The sequence below is a fragment of the Emys orbicularis genome, chromosome 8, assembly GCF_028017835.1.
Source record: "Emys orbicularis isolate rEmyOrb1 chromosome 8, rEmyOrb1.hap1, whole genome shotgun sequence".
Lineage (NCBI taxonomy): Eukaryota > Metazoa > Chordata > Testudines > Emydidae > Emys > Emys orbicularis.
Genome location: NC_088690.1, coordinates 2,971,437 through 2,986,486, shown reverse-complemented (window position 1 = coordinate 2,986,486; position 15,050 = coordinate 2,971,437). Strand labels below are relative to the sequence as shown.

Sequence of the window (15,050 nt, the reverse complement as noted above, 5' to 3'; positions counted from 1 at the left end):
AAAGCAGGACCAACCCCAACTAAATCATCCCAGCCAGGGCTTTGTCAAGCCTGACCTTAAAAACCTCTAAAGAAGGAGACTCCACCACCTCCCTAGGTAACGCATTCCAGTGCTTCACCACCCTCCTAGTGAAAAAGTTTTTCCTAATATATCCAACCTAAACCTCCCCCACCGCAACTTGAGACCATTACTCCTTGTTCTGTCATCTGCTACCGCTGAGAACAGTCTAGATCCATCCTCTTTGGAACCCCCTTTCAGGTAGTTGAAAGCAGCTATCAAATCCCCCCTCATTCTTCTCTTCTGCAGACTAAACAAGCCCAGTTCCCTCAGCCTCTCCTCATAAGTCATGTGCTCCAGCCCCCTAATCATTTTTGTTGCCCTCCGCTGGACTCTTTCCAATTTTTCCACATCCTTCTTGTAGTGTGGGGCCCAAAACTGGACACAGTACTCCAGATGAGGCCTCACCAATGTCGAATAGAAGGGAACGATCGCGTCCCTCGATCTGCTGGCAATGCCCCTACTTATACAGCCCCAAATGCCCTTAGCCTTCTTGGCCACAAGGGCACACTGTCGACTCATCTGCAGCTTCTCGTCCACTGTAACTCCTAGGTCCTTTTCTGCAGAACTGCTGCCTAGCCATTCGGTCCCTAGTCTGTAGCAGTGCATGGGATTCTTCCGTCCAAAGTGCAGGCCTCTGCACTTGTCCTCGTTGAACCTCATCAGGTTTCTTTTGGCCCAATCCTCTAATTTGTCTAGGTCCCTCCCCTCTGTATCCCATCCCTACCCTCCAGCGTATCTACCACTCCTCCCAGTTCAGTGTCACCTGCAAACTTGCTGAGAGTGCAGTCCACCCCATCCTCCAGATCATTAATGAAGATATTGAACAAAACCGGCCCCAGGACCGACCCCTGGGGCACTCCGCTTGATACCGGCTGCCAACTAGACATGGAGCCATTGATCACTACCCGTTGAGCCCGACGACCTAGCCAGCTTTCTATCCACCTTATAGTCCAATCATCCAGCCCATACTTCTGTAACTTGCCGGCAAGAATACCGTGGGAGACCGTATCAAAAGCTTTGCTAAAGTCAAGGAATAACACGTCCACTGCTTTCCCCTCATCCACAGACCCAGTTATCTCCTCATAGAAGGCAATTAGGTTAGTCAGGCGTGACTTGTCCTTGGTGAATCCATGCTGACTGTTCCTGATCACTTTCCTCTCCTCTAAGTGCTTCAGAATTGATTCCTTGAGGACCTGCTCCATGATTTTTCCAGGGACTGAGGTGAGGCTGACTGGCCTGTAGTTCCCCGGATCCTCCTTCTTCCCCTTTTTAAAGATGGGCACTACATTAGCCTTTTTCCAGGCATCCGGGACCTCGCCCGATCGCCATGAGTTTTCAGAGATAATGGCCAATGGCTCTGCAACCACATCCGCCAACTCCTTTAGCACCCTCGGATGCAGCGCATCCGGCCCCGTGGATTTGTGCTCATCCAGCTTTTCTAAATAGTCCCGAACCACTTCTTTCTCCACAGAGGGCTGGTCACCTCCTCTCCATGCTGTGCTGCCCAGTGCAGTAGTCTGGAAGCTGACTTTGTTCGTGAAGACAGAGGCAAAAAAAAAGCACTGAGTACATTAGCTTTTTCCACATCCTCTGTCGCTAGGTTGCCTCCCTCATTCAGTAAGGGGCCCACACTTTCCTTGACTTTCTTCTTGTTGCTAACTTACCTGAAGAAACCCTTCTTGTTACTCTCAACATCTCTTGCTAGCTGCAACTCCAAGTGCGATTTGGCCTTCCTGATTGCACTCCTGCATGCCTGAGCAATATTTTGATACTCCCCGCTAGTCATTTGTCCAATCTTCCACTTCTTCAAAGGGCGCTGCCTGCCTGTGCACTCAGCCTCACTCGGCAGGTAACAAAAGGGATCAAGTGGCCTTCCAGTTTCTGGAGTGGGTGACAACACCTGACCTTCTGCACCGACAAGACACTGACGCGAGACAAGGCGGGGAGGTAATTCTTGTATTGGACCAACTTCTGGTGGGGAGAGAGAGAAGCAAAATGCAAGCTGCACTCTTTCCCCAGACGAAGGTGGGGTCCACCTTGTCTCTCTGATATCCTGGATTCCTGGGATATAGGGCATGCAAGAGCCGGGGCTGGCCAGGGGAGAGCGCCGGGCCCGGGCAGGCAGGGGGAGGGGCCCGACCGGAGGGGCGGAGCCGCGTGAGCACGTATGCAGATATTTGTTCGAGCAGAGCATTGTGGGAGCGGAGGCAGGCTGTCGAGCAGGGCCCGAATTTGGCACCCGGGGCTCGGCATGGAGAAGGAAGGGGCCCCGGGGGCCGCGGCGGAGCAGCTCGCGGCAGCGGGGGCCGGTGTGGGCGAGGCCGGCGGTCGGGGCGCGGCGTCCCCCACCGCGGGTTAAAAGTGTGGGGCGAGCGAGGGCGGGTGGCGGCTGGGCGTTGGGAACTCATACTTACCTGGCAGGGGAGATACCATGATCATGAAGGTGGTTTTCCCAGGGTGAGGCTCATCCATTGCACTGCGGGTGTGCTGACCCCTGCGATTTCCCCAAATGCGGGAAACTCGACTGCATAATTTGTGGTAGTGGGGGACTGCGTTCGCGCTCTCCCCTGGCAACTGGTTTGGAAAAAAAAAGAAATAAAGTTTCTCGGGGTGCTGCTTAGTGGGTTCAATGTTATTCCTGGGCGGGCGCACCCTGAAGCTGTGTCTTTAGGTCTTAGGGGGGGGGGCTTTTCTCACGTGTCTTTCTGACTGCCCTGTTCTGCAGCTTGTTCTCGAGAGGAAGGCTTGGTCTGTGGGGAGCTGCCTAGCTACTTTGCTCTTCTTTCCGCTGCTTGCAAGTAGCTCTTGGCACCTTTGTCGTTCCCATGGGTGATGGGTCCAACAGAGAGGAAAGCAAAGCTCAGCTCGCTGGCTTTGGCTTATAACACTCTCTGCTTTCTTCTGCTCTGTTCATCGGAGGTCAGGCTGCTTTGTTGCTTTTCTGTCCTTCCCTGGGCTTTTACGTCTGGCCTGCTCTCTAGTCTGCCTTGGGGGGGGCTTGGACCAGTGCTTTCTTTTGCCCTAAGGGGAGCTGCCTGGCTGCTCTGCCTCTTTCCCTGCTTGCAGCTTTTTGCCCGTCCCTCCTTCTTGGGCTCTTCCTCCTTTGATGGGAGCACGGCCTGTCAAAAATGCCTGTCCCACCTGGTCCCCTCGTCCAACACGCAGGCTCGCCCCCTGCCCTGGGGCCGCTTTGGCTTTTGCTGTCTGTTCCCGTCTCTTGGGGACCACCCTGTCTGTGCTACGGAGAGTAGGCTGGCACGACCCCATGGCGGAGGAGGTCTTTCCGTCGCTTTAGGCCCACCGCCTCCCCGAATGCCCTTAGCTATGCTGGGGGTTAGGTCGGCGTGGCCGTGTCGCCCAGGAGCGGGTTTCCCTTTGGCACACCCCCTGACGGACGGAGCTGTTTCGACTTAACTGTTCAGCACGCACCAACCCTCAGGCCTAGTCTGCACGGGGAACGTAAGTCGGCACAGCTACATCAGTCCGCGCCGTGGACGGAAGAATTCTTCCGTCGACCTCGCTCCCGCCTTTCGGGGAGGTGGATGGCCTGCGCCGACGAGAAAAACCCTATGATATTTTCTGTCTTAATGATTCCCAACACTCCGCTGCACATTGAGTGGATGTTTTCAGAGAACTTTCCACAACGACTCCTGGATCTCTTTCTTGAGTGGTAACAGCTAATTTAGACCCCATCGTTTTATAGGGATAGTTGGGATTATGTTTTCCAATGTGCATTACTTTGCATTTATCGGCACCGACGTCCATCTGCCGTTTTGTTGCCCAGTCACCCAGTTTGGTGAGATCTCTTTGTGGCTCTTCGCAGTCTGCCTGGGACTTAACTAGCTTGAGCAATTTTGTCATTTTGCCACCTCACTGTTTACCCCTTTCCCCAGACCATTTAGGACTAAGTTGAACAGTGCTGGTCCCAGTACAGACACCTGGGGATAAGAGGGAAGATCCTCTTCTGACACTGGCAGACCAGGTGCCAGCTCATGCCAAGGCCCCTAGGCCTTACTGAGAAGTGACAAACGCATGGCTGGAAACTAGTCTTGCTCACCTGTTTGTTAGTGTTGTTAAAACAGGCATGAGATTTATAAAAATGTGTTTCGTGTTTAGATTTTATGAAAAGCTTGTGAGTTGCTGCATGCAATTATTCTCACCTATAATAGCCGTATCCCATGTTATAAGGTGATCTATAAGCGTTGGCACTAAAACTGTAAACCCCCTTGCCGCCACCCCGCCACCAGTCAGGAGCGAAGCATTACCAAGTGTGAAATGCTAGTTTACCAGAAGAGGCGACATCTCCTTGCCAACAAGAGAAGGCCCTGAGCCATCAGACAAGCCACTGTGGATCACCCGTGGACAAAAGACTCGGTTGATTGCTCCCCCCCACACACCCATCCACACCCGCGAGGAGGCGGAGACCTGCACAAAGACTTGCCCCCATCACCTTGAGCTCTGGGGGAATGGAATAAAAATCTCTGTCAAGAAGAAACTGTTGTCCCCCCGGATGCTGCTTGGACTTCAGGGAGACGGCACGCCTTCTAAGCATAAGCAAGGGAGCCCGGCTGTTTGGCTAGGGTTAGCCCTAAGGGACATACAGAGCTTGCGTGTTACAGCAGCTTCTACTACACCTGGGTGGCAAGATAGAGTCAGGGTGCCCAAGGGGGCTGTCTGTGACGCCATGTTCAGGCTGTCCTAGTGCCTGAGGAGTTCACACTTCATACTTGGCGGGCGAAATCGAAGTGCGGAACACACAACCGTGAGGAGCCCCGCTGTCTGCCAGCCCCAGGCGCCCCCGCGGGGCTCCTGCTCTCTGGGGCTGTGGCTGCACTAGAAAGGTACGTTTCTAGCTTGCCTGGTTCCGAAAACCGGAAGGGAAATAAAGAGAACCCACGTTACATTTAAAAAAAAAAAAGAATCCTCATGATTTGTAAGCCACTGTCGTGATTTTGGGGAGTCTGACTCATGATTTTCCAAGAGTGAGGGTGGCAAGACTGAGAAGTTAAGGGTTATTATTTAGCATTTAGATTACAGTAGGTTTGGGGGGGAGGAAATCAGGATGGGGACCCCTGTGTGCCGGGTGCAGCACGACACCTAGTGCCTTGTCTTGATCTTACAGATACATAGAACGTAGGCCGGGTGGGGAGAAGGCTATGTAACTCATGCAGTTGTTGATATACGTGTGACCTCAAATATTACCAACCGCCCGCCCCCCCAAAAAACCAACCAAACAAACAAAAAACCAACCAACCAACCATCTCCCCAACAGACCCAGAGTCTGGAAAGCATTTGTCCCTCATGCTGTCAAAAAGACTCACAGCAGAAAAAAGGATGCCAGCTTCTTAAATAATCCTCTAGCAAGACAAAGAACAGCCTCACGTCAATTGACACACAAAACACTCCCAAGAAATTGTAACAATAGTTTGCTTATCATAAAGAAACCAAAGCGTGAAAGACTTCAGATTTTTCTGCTACTTCCAAAAAAATCTCCTTTAAAGAAGCACCGTCCCAGTTTTCTGTTTTTCTAACCAGAAGATTCTCCCCAAAAAAGGAGACGCACCGTTCCTGGAGGCACTGCAATACCAGGTCGATGCATAGGGCAGACTGAGCAAGCTGCTGTTCTAGCCCCCTGTTTCAAAAATTAATTTAATATACAGTCCTCAAATAAAGGACATATCAGATATTAAACTGATAAGAACAGGTACTACGCTTGATCTTAGCTCAATGAGCCGAGAAGCGATGCTGAAACTCTGCGACGCACGCACACCCCCTGCACCCACCGATTTCTATCTCACCCTGACGAGCTCCCAGACAGACAAGTCTTGCAGACGCCTTCCTCTCGCTGGTTTCCCTGTATACTCCTAATTTGCATAAACCCACCCACTGACCTGAGACTAGCGAGCTCTCACTGTTAACTCTTACAGCAAAACAGGGCAAAGAAAGCCCGTGCAAGTGCTATTCCGCTGCCCCAGTGCTCTTTTCTGCTCCTTCCCACAGAACTATCTCAAACATACAGTCAATTGCATCAAATCGATTCCTTGCCATTGCAGATTAGTTCTGGGGCATTGCCCCTCTGAGGTGATTGGCTGGTTCCTTCTGGCCTTAAACGCTATGAATCTGACTCAAAGGGCCACAACCTTCCTCCTCTTCTGCTCCTATGAACTATCCCTCGTCTGGGCAAACCATTTACAGAGACTGTTTCCTAAGTTGAAACAGTGGCGTTTTCCCAACGGGAAAGGGATGGAAAAATGGATCTTCTGTGGGGAGACGAGGGAAACCATGCAATCACTTCTGGAAGGTATGCTAAGGAGAACGGTTTAAGAACCTACACAGAATAGACTAAGAAAGCAGCTCTTTAATTGACCTACCAACAATGACAAAGTACAATCTGCAAGAGCAGCCTTTCAACTCAGGGGCCTAATAATAAGCTGTTACTAATCACTAACCGAAGAGTTACAAACGACTCAAAACCATCCTCTTTGTACAAACCAAACGTTAACACGGACAACAACGCATTTCTTTGCTGCTCTTCAACCCTGATGTGTTCTCTTCCACCGTTCCTGCCAAAAACATATGAAACCAGACAACAAGGTGAATACAAATCACAAAATAGCCCCCTGCTGGGGAAAAAAAACATCTCACGAACACATCGAGGGCTAAATAAATCACAAACAGCCGTTTTCAAAGCTCCGGTCTTCTTTCAGACAATAGAGAAGCTTCAGCTGTCAACATACGTTCAAGTAGCAAAGTCCAACCACATTTCTACTTTTCTCACAACAACAGGGAACAGCCTCACTGAAGCAAAGCCTCAAAAAATTGGGTAGAAACTCGTGAATGTTCCTCCCCACGGAAATCTTTAGTAAAAGGCGAAAGATTTATACGAGTTGAAGAGAAACCAGAGTATATTAGGACACCCTACAGAGGCGCTGCCGGGGCAACCGCGTGTGCTACTCACCTCAGGGTGACTACACTCACAGCCCGCTTAACTTCTAGCTTTTACAGGAAATTTAATTGAACCGGTTTACATCCCGAGTTTGATCATCGGAACCGGGGACATTGGGAGCAAAACCAGCCCCTTGACCAGGGACTCGCTTCACTGCGCGCAAGGCACTGTGCGTATGCAAATCAGATTCTCCGGCCCGTCTCCGGCGCTCAAAGGAGTCTTTTCTCGGGGCTGCCTCTGCTCGTTCCCCAGCTGGGCGGAGACTGGGATGCGGCGGGGGGGCTGGGGAAGCTGCTCTCTTGAGACAGTCCCGCGGACGCCCAGGCGCATAGAGGACGGAGCCCGGCCGAGAAGCCAGAGGGAAATTGGCCCAAACCCAGAGCAATCGCACACGCCTTGCAAAGTAACAGGAGCCGGGATCTCGGACATGAGATTCTATCCGCCAGCCGGGGTGCGACCCCGCCTTGTACCTGCTGCTTGGGCTGCCTCTGCTGCAAAGTAGCTCACCTCAGATCCTTGGGGTTCGCTGAGCTGCAGCTCACCTGAGACACGGGAACAGCTTAGAATCATAGAAATATCAAGTTTGGAAGGGACCTCAGGTGGTCATCTAGTCCAACCCGCTGCTCAAAGCAGGACCAACCCCAACTAAATCATCCCAGCCAGGGCTTTGTCAAGCCTGACCTTAAAAACCTCTAAAGAAGGAGACTCCACCACCTCCCTAGGTAACGCATTCCAGTGCTTCACCACCCTCCTAGTGAAAAAGTTTTTCCTAATATATCCAACCTAAACCTCCCCCACCGCAACTTGAGACCATTACTCCTTGTTCTGTCATCTGCTACCGCTGAGAACAGTCTAGATCCATCCTCTTTGGAACCCCCTTTCAGGTAGTTGAAAGCAGCTATCAAATCCCCCCTCATTCTTCTCTTCTGCAGACTAAACAAGCCCAGTTCCCTCAGCCTCTCCTCATAAGTCATGTGCTCCAGCCCCCTAATCATTTTTGTTGCCCTCCGCTGGACTCTTTCCAATTTTTCCACATCCTTCTTGTAGTGTGGGGCCCAAAACTGGACACAGTACTCCAGATGAGGCCTCACCAATGTCGAATAGAAGGGAACGATCGCGTCCCTCGATCTGCTGGCAATGCCCCTACTTATACAGCCCAAAATGCCCTTAGCCTTCTTGGCCACAAGGGCACACTGTCGACTCATCTGCAGCTTCTCGTCCACTGTAACTCCTAGGTCCTTTTCTGCAGAACTGCTGCCTAGCCATTCGGTCCCTAGTCTGTAGCAGTGCATGGGATTCTTCCGTCCAAAGTGCAGGCCTCTGCACTTGTCCTCGTTGAACCTCATCAGGTTTCTTTTGGCCCAATCCTCTAATTTGTCTAGGTCCCTCCCCTCTGTATCCCATCCCTACCCTCCAGCGTATCTACCACTCCTCCCAGTTCAGTGTCACCTGCAAACTTGCTGAGAGTGCAGTCCACCCCATCCTCCAGATCATTAATGAAGATATTGAACAAAACCGGCCCCAGGACCGACCCCTGGGGCACTCCGCTTGATACCGGCTGCCAACTAGACATGGAGCCATTGATCACTACCCGTTGAGCCCGACGACCTAGCCAGCTTTCTATCCACCTTATAGTCCAATCATCCAGCCCATACTTCTGTAACTTGCCGGCAAGAATACCGTGGGAGACCGTATCAAAAGCTTTGCTAAAGTCAAGGAATAACACGTCCACTGCTTTCCCCTCATCCACAGACCCAGTTATCTCCTCATAGAAGGCAATTAGGTTAGTCAGGCGTGACTTGTCCTTGGTGAATCCATGCTGACTGTTCCTGATCACTTTCCTCTCCTCTAAGTGCTTCAGAATTGATTCCTTGAGGACCTGCTCCATGATTTTTCCAGGGACTGAGGTGAGGCTGACTGGCCTGTAGTTCCCCGGATCCTCCTTCTTCCCCTTTTTAAAGATGGGCACTACATTAGCCTTTTTCCAGGCATCCGGGACCTCGCCCGATCGCCATGAGTTTTCAGAGATAATGGCCAATGGCTCTGCAACCACATCCGCCAACTCCTTTAGCACCCTCGGATGCAGCGCATCCGGCCCCGTGGATTTGTGCTCATCCAGCTTTTCTAAATAGTCCCGAACCACTTCTTTCTCCACAGAGGGCTGGTCACCTCCTCTCCATGCTGTGCTGCCCAGTGCAGTAGTCTGGAAGCTGACTTTGTTCGTGAAGACAGAGGCAAAAAAAAAAGCACTGAGTACATTAGCTTTTTCCACATCCTCTGTCGCTAGGTTGCCTCCCTCATTCAGTAAGGGGCCCACACTTTCCTTGACTTTCTTCTTGTTGCTAACTTACCTGAAGAAACCCTTCTTGTTACTCTCAACATCTCTTGCTAGCTGCAACTCCAAGTGCGATTTGGCCTTCCTGATTGCACTCCTGCATGCCTGAGCAATATTTTGATACTCCCCGCTAGTCATTTGTCCAATCTTCCACTTCTTCAAAGGGCGCTGCCTGCCTGTGCACTCAGCCTCACTCGGCAGGTAACAAAAGGGATCAAGTGGCCTTCCAGTTTCTGGAGTGGGTGACAACACCTGACCTTCTGCACCGACAAGACACTGACGCGAGACAAGGCGGGGAGGTAATTCTTGTATTGGACCAACTTCTGGTGGGGAGAGAGAGAAGCAAAATGCAAGCTGCACTCTTTCCCCAGACGAAGGTGGGGTCCACCTTGTCTCTCTGATATCCTGGATTCCTGGGATATAGGGCATGCAAGAGCCGGGGCTGGCCAGGGGAGAGCGCCGGGCCCGGGCAGGCAGGGGGAGGGGCCCGACCGGAGGGGCGGAGCCGCGTGAGCACGTATGCAGATATTTGTTCGAGCAGAGCATTGTGGGAGCGGAGGCAGGCTGTCGAGCAGGGCCCGAATTTGGCACCCGGGGCTCGGCATGGAGAAGGAAGGGGCCCCGGGGGCCGCGGCGGAGCAGCTCGCGGCAGCGGGGGCCGGTGTGGGCGAGGCCGGCGGTCGGGGCGCGGCGTCCCCCACCGCGGGTTAAAAGTGTGGGGCGAGCGAGGGCGGGTGGCGGCTGGGCGTTGGGAACTCATACTTACCTGGCAGGGGAGATACCATGATCATGAAGGTGGTTTTCCCAGGGTGAGGCTCATCCATTGCACTGTGGGTGTGCTGACCCCTGCGATTTCCCCAAATGCGGGAAACTCGACTGCATAATTTGTGGTAGTGGGGGACTGCGTTCGCGCTCTCCCCTGGCAACTGGTTTGGAAAAAAAAAGAAATAAAGTTTCTCGGGGTGCTGCTTAGTGGGTTCAATGTTATTCCTGGGCGGGCGCACCCTGAAGCTGTGTCTTTAGGTCTTAGGGGGGGGGCTTTTCTCACGTGTCTTTCTGACTGCCCTGTTCTGCAGCTTGTTCTCGAGAGGAAGGCTTGGTCTGTGGGGAGCTGCCTAGCTACTTTGCTCTTCTTTCCGCTGCTTGCAAGTAGCTCTTGGCACCTTTGTCGTTCCCATGGGTGATGGGTCCAACAGAGAGGAAAGCAAAGCTCAGCTCGCTGGCTTTGGCTTATAACACTCTCTGCTTTCTTCTGCTCTGTTCATCGGAGGTCAGGCTGCTTTGTTGCTTTTCTGTCCTTCCCTGGGCTTTTACGTCTGGCCTGCTCTCTAGTCTGCCTTGGGGGGGGCTTGGACCAGTGCTTTCTTTTGCCCTAAGGGGAGCTGCCTGGCTGCTCTGCCTCTTTCCCTGCTTGCAGCTTTTTGCCCGTCCCTCCTTCTTGGGCTCTTCCTCCTTTGATGGGAGCACGGCCTGTCAAAAATGCCTGTCCCACCTGGTCCCCTCGTCCAACACGCAGGCTCGCCCCCTGCCCTGGGGCCGCTTTGGCTTTTGCTGTCTGTTCCCGTCTCTTGGGGACCACCCTGTCTGTGCTACGGAGAGTAGGCTGGCACGACCCCATGGCGGAGGAGGTCTTTCCGTCGCTTTAGGCCCACCGCCTCCCCGAATGCCCTTAGCTATGCTGGGGGTTAGGTCGGCGTGGCCGTGTCGCCCAGGAGCGGGTTTCCCTTTGGCACACCCCCTGACGGACGGAGCTGTTTCGACTTAACTGTTCAGCACGCACCAACCCTCAGGCCTAGTCTGCACGGGGAACGTAAGTCGGCACAGCTACATCAGTCCGCGCCGTGGACGGAAGAATTCTTCCGTCGACCTCGCTCCCGCCTTTCGGGGAGGTGGATGGCCTGCGCCGACGAGAAAAACCCTATGATATTTTCTGTCTTAATGATTCCCAACACTCCGCTGCACATTGAGTGGATGTTTTCAGAGAACTTTCCACAACGACTCCTGGATCTCTTTCTTGAGTGGTAACAGCTAATTTAGACCCCATCGTTTTATAGGGATAGTTGGGATTATGTTTTCCAATGTGCATTACTTTGCATTTATCGGCACCGACGTCCATCTGCCGTTTTGTTGCCCAGTCACCCAGTTTGGTGAGATCTCTTTGTGGCTCTTCGCAGTCTGCCTGGGACTTAACTAGCTTGAGCAATTTTGTCATTTTGCCACCTCACTGTTTACCCCTTTCCCCAGACCATTTAGGACTAAGTTGAACAGTGCTGGTCCCAGTACAGACACCTGGGGATAAGAGGGAAGATCCTCTTCTGACACTGGCAGACCAGGTGCCAGCTCATGCCAAGGCCCCTAGGCCTTACTGAGAAGTGACAAACGCATGGCTGGAAACTAGTCTTGCTCACCTGTTTGTTAGTGTTGTTAAAACAGGCATGAGATTTATAAAAATGTGTTTCGTGTTTAGATTTTATGAAAAGCTTGTGAGTTGCTGCATGCAATTATTCTCACCTATAATAGCCGTATCCCATGTTATAAGGTGATCTATAAGCGTTGGCACTAAAACTGTAAACCCCCTTGCCGCCACCCCGCCACCAGTCAGGAGCGAAGCATTACCAAGTGTGAAATGCTAGTTTACCAGAAGAGGCGACATCTCCTTGCCAACAAGAGAAGGCCCTGAGCCATCAGACAAGCCACTGTGGATCACCCGTGGACAAAAGACTCGGTTGATTGCTCCCCCCCACACACCCATCCACACCCGCGAGGAGGCGGAGACCTGCACAAAGACTTGCCCCCATCACCTTGAGCTCTGGGGGAATGGAATAAAAATCTCTGTCAAGAAGAAACTGTTGTCCCCCCGGATGCTGCTTGGACTTCAGGGAGACGGCACGCCTTCTAAGCATAAGCAAGGGAGCCCGGCTGTTTGGCTAGGGTTAGCCCTAAGGGACATACAGAGCTTGCGTGTTACAGCAGCTTCTACTACACCTGGGTGGCAAGATAGAGTCAGGGTGCCCAAGGGGGCTGTCTGTGACGCCATGTTCAGGCTGTCCTAGTGCCTGAGGAGTTCACACTTCATACTTGGCGGGCGAAATCGAAGTGCGGAACACACAACCGTGAGGAGCCCCGCTGTCTGCCAGCCCCAGGCGCCCCCGCGGGGCTCCTGCTCTCTGGGGCTGTGGCTGCACTAGAAAGGTACGTTTCTAGCTTGCCTGGTTCCGAAAACCGGAAGGGAAATAAAGAGAACCCACGTTACATTTAAAAAAAAAAAAGAATCCTCATGATTTGTAAGCCACTGTCGTGATTTTGGGGAGTCTGACTCATGATTTTCCAAGAGTGAGGGTGGCAAGACTGAGAAGTTAAGGGTTATTATTTAGCATTTAGATTACAGTAGGTTTGGGGGGGAGGAAATCAGGATGGGGACCCCTGTGTGCCGGGTGCAGCACGACACCTAGTGCCTTGTCTTGATCTTACAGATACATAGAACGTAGGCCGGGTGGGGAGAAGGCTATGTAACTCATGCAGTTGTTGATATACGTGTGACCTCAAATATTACCAACCGCCCGCCCCCCCAAAAAACCAACCAAACAAACAAAAAACCAACCAACCAACCATCTCCCCAACAGACCCAGAGTCTGGAAAGCATTTGTCCCTCATGCTGTCAAAAAGACTCACAGCAGAAAAAAGGATGCCAGCTTCTTAAATAATCCTCTAGCAAGACAAAGAACAGCCTCACGTCAATTGACACACAAAACACTCCCAAGAAATTGTAACAATAGTTTGCTTATCATAAAGAAACCAAAGCGTGAAAGACTTCAGATTTTTCTGCTACTTCCAAAAAAATCTCCTTTAAAGAAGCACCGTCCCAGTTTTCTGTTTTTCTAACCAGAAGATTCTCCCCAAAAAAGGAGACGCACCGTTCCTGGAGGCACTGCAATACCAGGTCGATGCATAGGGCAGACTGAGCAAGCTGCTGTTCTAGCCCCCTGTTTCAAAAATTAATTTAATATACAGTCCTCAAATAAAGGACATATCAGATATTAAACTGATAAGAACAGGTACTACGCTTGATCTTAGCTCAATGAGCCGAGAAGCGATGCTGAAACTCTGCGACGCACGCACACCCCCTGCACCCACCGATTTCTATCTCACCCTGACGAGCTCCCAGACACGCAACAAACACCATCACTAGGGAACTCTAAGTGAGGGTCACTTCCCCGAAATGACTCCAGTGGAAGAATTCAAAGCAAGAGCCCTTAACACACAATTCTGTTCAAAGACAGACAAGTCTTGCAGACGCCTTCCTCTCGCTGGTTTCCCTGTATACTCCTAAGTTGCATAAACCCACCCACTGACCTGAGACTAGGGAGCTCTCACTGTTAACTCTTACAGCAAAACAGGGCAAAGAAAGCCCGTGCAAGTGCTATTCCGCTGCCCCAGTGCTCTTTTCTGCTCCTTCCCACAGAACTATCTCAAACATACAGTCAATTGCATCAAATCGATTCCTTGCCATTGCAGATTAGTTCTGGGGCATTGCCCCTCTGAGGTGATCGGCTGGTTCCTTCTGGCCTTAAACGCTATGAATCTGACTCAAAGGGCCACAACCTTCCTCCTCTTCTGTTCCTATGAACTATCCCTCGTCTGGGCAAACCATTTACAGAGTCTGTTTCCTAAGTTGAAACAGTGGCGTTTTCCCAACGGGAAAGAGATGGAAAAATGGATCTTCTGTGGGGAGACGAGGGAAACCATGCAATCACTTCTGGAAGGTATGCTAAGGAGAACGGTTTAAGAACCTACACAGAATAGACTAAGAAAGCAGCTCTTTAATTGACCTACCAACAATGACAAAGTACAATCTGCAAGAGCAGCCTTTCAACTCAGGGGCCTAATAATAAGCTGTTACTAATCACTAACCGAAGAGTTACAAACGACTCAAAACCATCCTCTTTGTACAAACCAAACGTTAACACGGACAACCACGCATTTCTTTGCTGCTCTTCAACCCTGATGTGTTCTCTTCCACCGTTCCTGCCAAAAACATATGAAACCAGACAACGAGGTGAATACAGATCACAAAATAGCCCCCTGCTGGAAAAAAAAACCCATCTCACGAACACATAGAGGGCCAAATAAATCAGAAACAGCCATTTTCAAAGCTCCGGTCTTCTTTCAGACAACAGAGAAGCTTCAGCCGTCATCAACATACGTTCAAGTAGCAAAGTCCAACCACTTTTCTACTTTTCTCACAACAACAGGGAACAGCCTCACCGAAACAAAGCCTCAAAAAATTGGGTAGAAACTCGTAAATGTTCCTCCCCACAGAAATCTTTAGTAAAAGGCGAAAGATTTATACGAGTTGAAGAGAAACCAGAGTACATTAGGACACGCTGCAGAGGCGCTGCCGGGGCAACCGCGTATGCTACTCACCTCAGGGTGACTACACTCACAGCCCGCTTAACCTCTAGCTTTTACAGGGAATTTAATTGAATCGATTTACATCCCGAGTTTGATCATCGGAACCGGGGACATTGGGAGCAAAACCAGCCCCTTGACCAGGGACTCGCTTCACTGCGCGCAAGGCACTGTGCGTATGCAAATCAGATTCTCCGGCCCGTCTCCGGCGCTCAAAGGAGTCTTTTCTCGGGGCTGCCTCTGCTCGTTCCCCAGCTGGGCGGAGATTGGGATGCGGCGGGGGGGCTGGGGAAGCTGCTC

At 51.5% G+C, this 15,050-nt stretch overlaps 6 non-coding genes across 6 annotated transcripts; 2 read left to right on the top strand and 4 right to left on the bottom strand.

Annotated features, from left to right (window-relative positions):
• The first annotated feature begins 2,466 nt into the window (after positions 1 to 2,466).
• LOC135883185 (U1 spliceosomal RNA) lies at positions 2,467 to 2,630 on the top strand. Its single transcript, XR_010561625.1, has one exon. It is a non-coding gene; the product is annotated as a U1 spliceosomal RNA (small nuclear RNA).
• A 2,982-nt stretch (positions 2,631 to 5,612) lies between these two features.
• On the bottom strand, positions 5,613 to 5,804 carry LOC135883169 (U2 spliceosomal RNA). The gene has a single exon (XR_010561612.1). It is a non-coding gene; the product is annotated as a U2 spliceosomal RNA (small nuclear RNA).
• A 1,047-nt stretch (positions 5,805 to 6,851) lies between these two features.
• Positions 6,852 to 6,967, bottom strand: LOC135883180 (U5 spliceosomal RNA). The gene has a single exon (XR_010561621.1). It is a non-coding gene; the product is annotated as a U5 spliceosomal RNA (small nuclear RNA).
• Positions 6,968 to 10,099: 3,132 nt separating this feature from the next.
• LOC135883162 (U1 spliceosomal RNA) lies at positions 10,100 to 10,263 on the top strand. The gene has a single exon (XR_010561606.1). It is a non-coding gene; the product is annotated as a U1 spliceosomal RNA (small nuclear RNA).
• A 2,981-nt stretch (positions 10,264 to 13,244) lies between these two features.
• On the bottom strand, positions 13,245 to 13,436 carry LOC135883168 (U2 spliceosomal RNA). Its single transcript, XR_010561611.1, has one exon. It is a non-coding gene; the product is annotated as a U2 spliceosomal RNA (small nuclear RNA).
• Positions 13,437 to 14,598: 1,162 nt separating this feature from the next.
• LOC135883183 (U5 spliceosomal RNA) lies at positions 14,599 to 14,714 on the bottom strand. The gene has a single exon (XR_010561624.1). It is a non-coding gene; the product is annotated as a U5 spliceosomal RNA (small nuclear RNA).
• Positions 14,715 to 15,050: the final 336 nt, after the last annotated feature.